Consider the following 9,399-nt stretch of genomic DNA (forward strand, 5'->3'; position numbering starts at 1 on the left):
AAACAATTAAAATATTATTTATTTATTTACATGTATTTATTTATTCAAGACAGGGTTTCTCTGTGTCTCCTTGGCTGTCCTGGAACTAGCTCTGTATATCATGCTGGCCTCAAACTCACAGAGATCTGCCTGCCTCTGCCTTCTGAGTGCTGAGATTAAAGGCATGTGCCAGCCTCAAAAATCTTAATTTGTAAATAATTTTTTATCTTTATGTATGTTTGATAATTATGTGGGGTGTGTGTGTGTGTGTGTGTGTGTGTGTGTGTGTGTGTGTGTGTGTGTGTGTGTGTGTGAAGGCATATGCCAAGGCATATAAGTGGAAGTCAGAGTACAACCTTGGCCATCACCTTCCACCTTGTTTGAAACAGATATTTTGCTGCTTACCACTGCATAATTCAAGCTAGCTGGCCCTTGAGCTTCCAGGGAGTCTCTTGTCTTCTGTGGGAGCACTGTGGTTACAGATGTTCACTACCGTGCCCAGCTTCACAAGGGATCTGAACTCTGGTCTTTCCGTTTACTCATTTATCTCCCTGAATTTGATCTCATTTTTCACACTTTTGAAGGCTGGCTGGCTCTAAAATAAAGTTGTTGGCAGGTTTGGTTTCTCCTGGTATTAGGCTACCTTCTGACCAGATCCTCTTTGAGTGTTTCCTTTTTAAAAATTGTTATTGTTGAAAGGCTCTCATGTATCTGAGACACTCTCTTTGTATGTGCTCCCAGGAGAGACTGCCGCTCAGAAGAATGGAGACCTCAGATGAGCAAGCCTGGGTAAGAGCTGGTAAGCGTGGCTCTATTTGTGTGTTCCCAGAGCCCATGGTCTCCTGCTGAGCCTGTGAGGGTGTAAGCTCCTGCACTCACGGAGCTCCCCAAGCCTTGAGAAATGCAAGAGATTCCTGAGTTAAGTTCTTATTCATTTAATATTAGTAAATAGAGAATCGCCTCCTTACAGTTTCTCCCAACAAAGTTTCCTTCCCGGTAGGCCATGAGTCACTGTGTCAATGGCTAGGAGGAAGTGATGGCTGCAAGGCAGAGGAATGCTTTCTCAACTTTGCAGGGTCAAAGATGCTTCACTGCTGCTGTGATAACACACCGACCAAAAGCAAATGGAGGGAAGGAAAGGTTGATTCGGCCTGCAGGTTATGGTCCACCGTGGGGGGAAGTTGAGGCAGGAAGGTAAAGCAGAAACCAGTGGATGAGTGCTGCCTAGGGCTTGTTTCCAGGCTCACCTTCAACTACTCCTCCTATACAGTGCAGGCCTCTCTGCCCAGCCAGAGCGCCTCCCACAGTGGGCCGGGCCCTCCTACATCAATCAGGAAACAAAGAAATGTCCTCACCGCCATGCCCACAGGCCATCTGATGGAGGCGATCCTTCAGCGGGGGTCCCCTGTTTCCAAGTGTGTCAAGTTGACAACAAAACTAACCAGGACAGATGGGGCGAGGGTGGGGGAATTTAGCTGTTCCTTAACCTCTGTAGGAAGAGATGAAAACAGGAGGGTTTAAGTTTCCTCCGATCTTCAAGCATCTTTGTGTACATCCCTCTCATAGCCACTGGGGTCACCGTGAGCCTCTATTCTCTACAATAGTTTAACAAGGCAGAGGAAATCCTCCAGCTAGCATTTGTCGAGTGAGAGTCAAGGTGAGGGAGAGGATGGAGATGCTGGGTCATCAGATGATAAAGACAACTAGGAAAAATGACTCTGGCTCATGGTTTCAGAGGTTAGAGGTCATGGCTGGCTGACTTCATTGTTTCTGGGCCTGTGGTGAAGTGGAGCACCAGGGCTCTTTCCAAATGGCCGCCAGGAAGGAGTGGGGAGAGAGAGCAGAAGGGAGGGGGTCCTGCATTCTGAGCTTCTTTCTTCTTCACTTTTTTTTTTCCCCACGCAGGTCCCTGCCTATGGGACACTGCCACCTACATTCAGGGAGCATCTTCCCTCTTCATTTGCAGGGCCATATACCAATTGTCTCTACAAACATTCTCATAGACATACCTGGACAGTTATCAATCTCTCAGGGGTCTCAGTCAATTCAAGATGCCAATCAAGACTAGCCATCATAGCTCCCAAGAGGGATACACTCATGGAACCTTGGAGAAAGGACCATAGGGGCCAGACCTTAGGGAGTGGTTCAGCAATTCGAACCTAAATGGTTGCGGGGAGGCATTCTGGACCTCATGGGTAGAGTTGGGGACCTCCGATGGAGTCTCTGCTGGTGTACGACAGATGTTCAGCGAAGACTTTTCTTTGGCAGGGAAGGTGCAAATCCTGGGTCCAGTCTAGAGTGAACAGAGCCCTATATCCCAACCCTAGGCCCCATGTTTCCATCCATCTGCACACCTGTCAAACAAAGGCAACTGTACCTCCAGGCTGCTCACACGCTTGAGCCACCAGCCCACCGGTCTCCACAGTGCGAACTGAACATTGATTTCCTTCTGCAGAAGTCTCTCCACTTTTGTGTCAGGGAGCTGAGGACATGAGAAGGTTTACCTGGACAGAATAGCCAGTGCCAGCCAGGAACGGGTGGGAAAATCTTTAAGAATGTGCCCTTCAGATGTGGTGGCCATAAACAAGAACTTTGGTGTACAGACAGCATTGGATGGGAGGACTGAAGGACAGCTTAGCCAGTGGAATTTCTGAGGCCAGAGTTCACTAGCTCCAGGCTCCTGTCTTTTGCCTCGTGTGGTTTCTATGCATTTTAACGGAACCATATTAGTTTCTTCTCTCATCTTTGTGAGCAAGTATCTGACAGAGGCAGCTGGATGGAGGAGAGAGTGTTTTGGCTCCTGGTCTGGGGATATGGTTCACTGTGACGGGAGTCATGTCCTAACTTCATTCTGTTGTGGTAAAACACCTTGACCAAAAGCAACTTAGTGAAGAAGGGTATGTTTGGCTTAGAGTTGCAAGGTACAATTCTTCATTTCCGGGAAGTCAAGGCACACTGTCTGCAGCTCATGGGTCTCTAAGCCCTCTGTGGGCTCAGTGTTTGCAAGAAGGTCTCATAGAGTCAACACAGATGTTAGGCTCACAACTACGTTTAGAGAGGAAAAACAGATGAAGGCAGCAATGGGAACCAGGTGCACAGCCAGGGAGACATTCGAGGCAAGCTTCCAGCTGCCCTTGTGGTGCTTAGCTCTCCCAGCCATGATGTGTGGCCGCACACACAGTGTGATGGTTAATTTTGATTGCCAACTTTAATCCCAGCATTCAGGAGGCAGAGGTAGGCAGATCTCTATGAGTTCGAGGCCAGCCTGGTCAACAGAGTAAGTTCCAGGACAGATGCAGAGAAACCATGTCTTGAAAAAAACCAAAAAGAAAAAAAAAAGAAAAGAAACACAGAAATATCTAGTGCCTTAATGTGGCACACCTTTGGAAGTTTCAGGAAGGCATTTCTAGAGTGTAAGAAGACCTGCCTTGAAAGTCAGTGGCATCATCCCATGGGCTGGAGTCCTGTATTGAATAAGGGAAAGAAGAAAGCTAGCTGACTGATGGGATCTTCCTTTCTCTGCTTCCTGTCTGCTGGTATGTGAGCAAGTAGTCTCATGTTCCTGCAGCCAGAGTTACAGGCTACTGATGCTTCTTCTCCACCCCTGTGTCCTGTAACTCCTCAAACCATGAGCCAAGGAAACCTTTTCTCCCTTAAGTTGTCTGCTGTCAGGGATTTGGTCACAGTGACAGGGCAAAGTAGCTAACACCAATGCAATATCACCAGCCAGTAAGCTCACCCAAGCCCTGAGTTGGTTACACAGTCATGTAGCTGACCTTAGTTTCAAGTACTGTGGTGGTGTGAATAAAAAATGACCCCCCCCCCGCCGGGCGGTGGTGGCGCACGCCTTTAATCCCAGCACTCGGGAGGCAGAGCCAGGCGGATCTCTGTGAGTTCGAGGCCAGCCTGGACTACCAAGTGAGTTCCAGGAAAGGCGCAAAGCTACACAGAGAAACCCTGTCTCGAAAAACCAAAAAAAAAAAAATGACCCCCAAAAGCTAATGGATTCGAATGCTTGGTCACCAGGAAGTGGCACCATTTGAAAGGATTAGGAGGTGTGGCCTTGGAGGAAGTGTGTCACTGGGAGTGGGCTCTAAGGTTTTAAAAGCCTGTGCCACATCCAGAGTCTCTCTCTTAGTCTGCATACCAGAATATAGCTCTCAGCTCCTTCTCCAGCATCGTGTCTGCCTGTGTGTTTCCATGCTTCCCACCATGATGATGATGGACTAAGCCTCTGACTCTGTAAGCCAGCCCTCAACTAAATGCTTTCTTTTATAAGAGTTGCCAAGGTCATGTGTCTCTTCACAACAATAGGACACTGACTAAGATAAGCCCTTCTGAGTCAGGTTGATAACACAGAGTTCAAGGCTCCACTGTAAATCACATTGTTAACTTAGACTATCTGGAATGGCCTAGAGCCCCTAGATAAGCAGGGACACTTGGTCAAGCAGGAGACCCTGAAGGCTTGGAGCTTTCTATTCAGACTGAGGAGACCATGAGGAGCCAAAGGTTTCTTTCGAACGTGCAGGACTTACACCCTCCAGTCTTGGTGAGACAGGCTTTCATCACACATGTACCTTCTTGCTCATTCTATCAGACAAAGGCTAAACCAAAAGTAGGTGTGGGAGGACGCTTTAGTTACACAACAAAGGACTTAGATACAGGGAGAGGTGCAGGCCTGTGGTCAGCGATGCAACTGACTATGAAGGCCTTTGCCTGGTGTGAGCTCTGTGTTGCGTGATGGCCAACACTGTCTTTGTGCTCCTAAGAAACAACACGTGGCCGTATACCTCTGTAATTTGTGTGTGGTCTTCTCTACCTTCTTATGAACCTCCTTCTACCCATCGGCCCAGAAAGTTTCCATTCAGCCCTTCCTGAACACCCCAGCAATGGCAGTGGTGCCCTCTGAAATAGGGTGCTCACTAGTGAATCATGGTTCCATCTCATCTAATGCCCTTAGATGGGGAGACAATGCCCTTATCATTCTCTTTCTGATCTATTTTCCCCTTCTCTAGATCTCCCCCACCTCAGTTTTACCTAAGCATTGATGGACTCAGCTCCATATGTCCTTTTTATATACTCAGGCTGTGCTAGATAGTTTTATGTCAACTTGACACAAGCTAGAGTCATCAAAGAGGAGGGAATCTCAATTGAGAAAATGTCTCCATAAGATTGGGCTGTAGGCAGGCCTGAGGGGAATTTTTAAATTAGTGATCAATAGAGGAGGGCCCAACCCATGGTGGGTGGGGACATCTCTGGGCTGTGGTCCTGGGTTCTATAAGAAAAAAGGCTGAGCAAGCCATGGGGAGCAAACCAGTAAGCAGCACCCCTCCATGGCCTCTGCATAAACTCCTGCCTCCAGGTTCCTGCCCTTGCTGCTTTTGATGATAAATTGTTATATGGAACTGTGAGTGGAATAAACCCTTTCCTCTTCAACATACCTTTGGTCATGGTGTTTCATCATAGCAATAGTAACCCCAACTCAAGTCACAGCCCCAACCATCAACAGTCCTCTCTGAGAGGGCTTTGGGGTCTCCTTTGCTTAAACCTCCCTCAGTGTGACAGTTAGTCAACTTCCTATTGTCTACAAGATATAGGACTCTCGGCTCCTCTAGCACCACATCTGCCTGCATGTCGCTGTAGCTAGAGTTTTCCTGCCTGGCCCACAGTCAGGACAAATCTCTCTCACCCACCAGTCCTACAGCCGCTCAGACCCAACCAAGTAAACACAGAGACTTATATTGGTTACAAACTGTATGGCCGTGGCAGGCTTCTTGCTAACTGTTCTTACAGCTTAAATTAATCCATTTCTATAAATCTATACCTTGCCACATGGGTCGTGGCTTACCGGCATCTTCACATGCTGTTTGTCATCGTGGCGGCTGGCAGTGTCTCTGACTCAGCCTTTCACTTCCCAGAATTATTCTTCTCCTTGTCCTTCCTATACTTCCTCCTGCCTGACTACTGGCCAATCAGTGTTTTATTTACTAACCAATCAGAGCAACACATTTGCCATACAGAACATCCCACAGCATGTCGCCATGTTCCTGGTCAAGATGATAATGAACTGAACCTCTGAACTGTAAACCAGCCCCCATCAAATAAAACCCTGAGAACATGACGTCATACAAAGCAACCAATTGAAGTTTCTCTCTAGAAATATGTGACCAAGTCTAATCATGAGGAAACAGATGTTCTCAGACTTGACAATGCTGTGTGATTGTATCAGAGAACCTTCTATATTCTGTGATATATGTATGAGGAGTATGTTGAAATAATTTTTTTTTGGGGGGGGGAGGTTTCGAGACAGGGTTTCTCTATGTATAGTTTTGGAACCTGTCCTGGATCTCGCTCTGTAGACCAGGTTGGCCTCGAACTCACAGAGATCCACCTGGCTCTGCCTCCCGAGTGCTGGGATTAAAGGCATGTGCCACCACCACCCAGCTGTAGGTTGAAATATGTGTGTGCATGCATGTGTGTGGGCATGCATGTGTGTGTGTGTGCATGTGTGTGTGCATATGTAATAAGAGAGATAGAGCAGGGAGAGGAAAATGTTCTTCGTTGGCAAGCAAGATAATCAGTTTATAAGATTCCAGTTTGGCCGGGCGGTGGTGGCGCACGCCTTTAATCCCAGCACTCGGGAGGCAGAGCCAGGCGGATCTCTGTGAGTTCGAGGCCAGCCTGGACTACCAAGTGAGTTCCAGGAAAGGCGCAAAGCTACACAGAGAAACCCTGTCTTGAAAAACCAAAAAAAAAAAAAAAAAAGATTCCAGTTTGTAGAGTACCAAGGGACTTTCCCAACCTCTCACTAACCTCCCTAGTTTTATGAAGATTTGAACTGTTTCAAAACAAATGTTTCAAAATAAATGGGTAAGTAATAAACTTGCTCATCCTCCAGTGTTCTCTAGTTCAATTAGTTTGGAATAAAAGCTGAGTATTAGTATAAAGTTTCATTTTCTTGATTCAAATGTACGCTCAGCACCAAGAGCCTTGACTCTATACATAGCTGTTTTGTTTTGTTATTTCGGAAACAGGGTCTTATTATGTCACCCAGGCTGGACTTGACCTTGTGATCCTTCTGCCTTAGCCTTCGGAGAGCTTGGATTTACAGGTGTGAGCCACCATTACCTACAGGTAATGTTTCTTAAACAGGGTCATAAATGCACTGGCATCTCTGGGCCACTGGTTTAAAATGAAAATGCTGAATTTCAACGATACCCAGGAACCAGGATGTCTGGAGCAGAACTGCAGGGAAGCACCATGGACTGTTCTGATGATAATATGTGAGAATCCTTCTTGGAAGCTCCGTCAGGGAGTATTAAGTCACAGTTCAGATGGCTACCAGATCCCAGGGATTAAATGAACCAATGAAGCTGGCTGAATGCAAGCCAATAGGGAGTGGTAGGGACAGGAGTCAATGAGAGCACATATGCTCAATTCAAAGCTCCGGCTTCCAGCTGATGTTAACAAAATGCTTTGCTGCTGCTCCATCCCAGTGTGGCCAGCCATCCCTCGCTTTTAATGTCACATATCCCATCTTGGAAATGTTAGTGACTTAAAAGCTGTTCAAGCGCCACTCAAACTAAACAAAATTTCTCAGACTATAGAATTCAGCTCACCGACAATCTCTGACATTGTGCTAAAAGAGCCACAGTTCAAGTGTGCCTGAGTTCCACCAAGAAGAACCCAATACCCCACACTCTGATCATGGCACCATGTCCTCAACAATGGCTTCCTTTGCAGAGGTCCTCCCAAGCACCCAGACTGAAGTTCCTCTGATTGTCTTTAATGGTGCTGTATGTCCATAGTCTCCTTCTTGGGTGTTAGTTGGGGGAGAGGATGAACTCAGCATAGTAGAGTTGACCTTCTGGCAGGAGATGGATGCTGTAGCATGCCAGTGTGTCTCACCAGCAGCCCAGAAACCACAGGGACATTTTCATAGACTACAGCACCTCTCACCCCTTGGAACTGTTGCAGAACAAATAGCTGAAAAGTTACTTGAGTTGTCTTGAGATTGAAGAGCTTCTATGGACAGCCCCTCCAGAAGGTGTTTTTCTTAAAATGAGGACTTTCTACAGATCCTGATCTGATAGCTATCCATAGAAGGCAGGATATGATGGCTCTGGTCCCATCAATCTACCCTGTTGTATGACAAGGGCAAGCCATAGCCCCTGTCTATCCTCTCAGATGTTTCCCATGAAAAGAGATAATTGCTAATGATTTTTCAGAAGCAAAATGCTTTAAAAAATGATAGTGGAATTTTACAACAAAATCTACCAAATAAATCAAACACAATAGAGAACTTCCTGGGACAGGTTTAAGGCTGAGCAGCACTCGCTCAACTTTTTATGTACCCATGAGATTCCAAGGAACAGAGTTTGAAAAGCATGAGGATTGCTTATTTTATGTCTTTTTCCAATTTGAAAATGCCACACTCTGGATGCTCATGAACAACTTCATGTTTTAACTAAAACGACAAGAAAGGCCACTTCTCCAGACAGTTACTGAAGCCTCCTAGTTATAGATGCTATAATGGAAACTAGTTATAGCCTCCAGGTCCCAGGGCTAGGGTTGACCTGTGTAGTTGTGATTGTTCAAATGAGCGTGTCCCGCATAGGCTCAAATGCTTGAATACTTGGTCCACGATTGGTGGGACTGTTTGGATAGGTTTAGGCATTTCTGGAGGAAGTGTGTCCCTGGGGGCATGTTTCAAAGTTCAAAGTTCATGTCGGAAGTTTCAAAGTCTTCTGCCATTTCCCACTTACTGTCTCTGCTTCCTGCTTGCAGTTTGAGATATAAGCTCGCAGCTGGGCCTGTCACCATGCCAGCCTGGAATTCCCACACTCATCATGGTAATGGACTCTTAACTCTCTTGAACCAGAGCCCCCCAAAGTCCTTCCTGCTATAAAGTGCATTGGTCGTGGTGTTTTATCACAGCATAGTAAAGTAACTAATCCAGGTGAAGGAAGAAAAGGACCTGGGCATATTCCAGCCCTGCATTTTATACAGCCTGTAGCTCCTTTCCAATAAGTTGAAATCTCTCCATATTCCTCGACTTCTGCTTTGATGAAGCTCTTCCCCGACTTTGACTTCTGTCCCTTATATCATGAAAACAGTATCTATGGTTTTCATGCTCTAGATACAAATTAGATATTAATAGTGCATGGGGGCAGGAGAGAGAGGAGGGCAAATATGAGCAAGGTGCAAAGTTATGAGTATATGAAATGTCCTATGAAATATTGTTTTGTATGCTAACTAAAAAGTAAGTTTTTAAAATTTGAAAGGTAATAGAGCATAATAGGCCATGCTTTTTCCACAAAGACTGTGATATACTATGTCTGTCCCTTTCCTCAGCGTGAGGCTAAATCCTATCTCTTGAGAATAACTGTGTCAAATCATTTTTCCTCCACTGACACTTGA

The sequence above is a fragment of the Peromyscus californicus genome, unplaced genomic scaffold (genome assembly GCF_007827085.1).
Source record: "Peromyscus californicus insignis strain IS unplaced genomic scaffold, ASM782708v3 Scaffold_12__1_contigs__length_115047231, whole genome shotgun sequence".
Classification (NCBI taxonomy): Eukaryota; Metazoa; Chordata; class Mammalia; order Rodentia; family Cricetidae; genus Peromyscus; species Peromyscus californicus.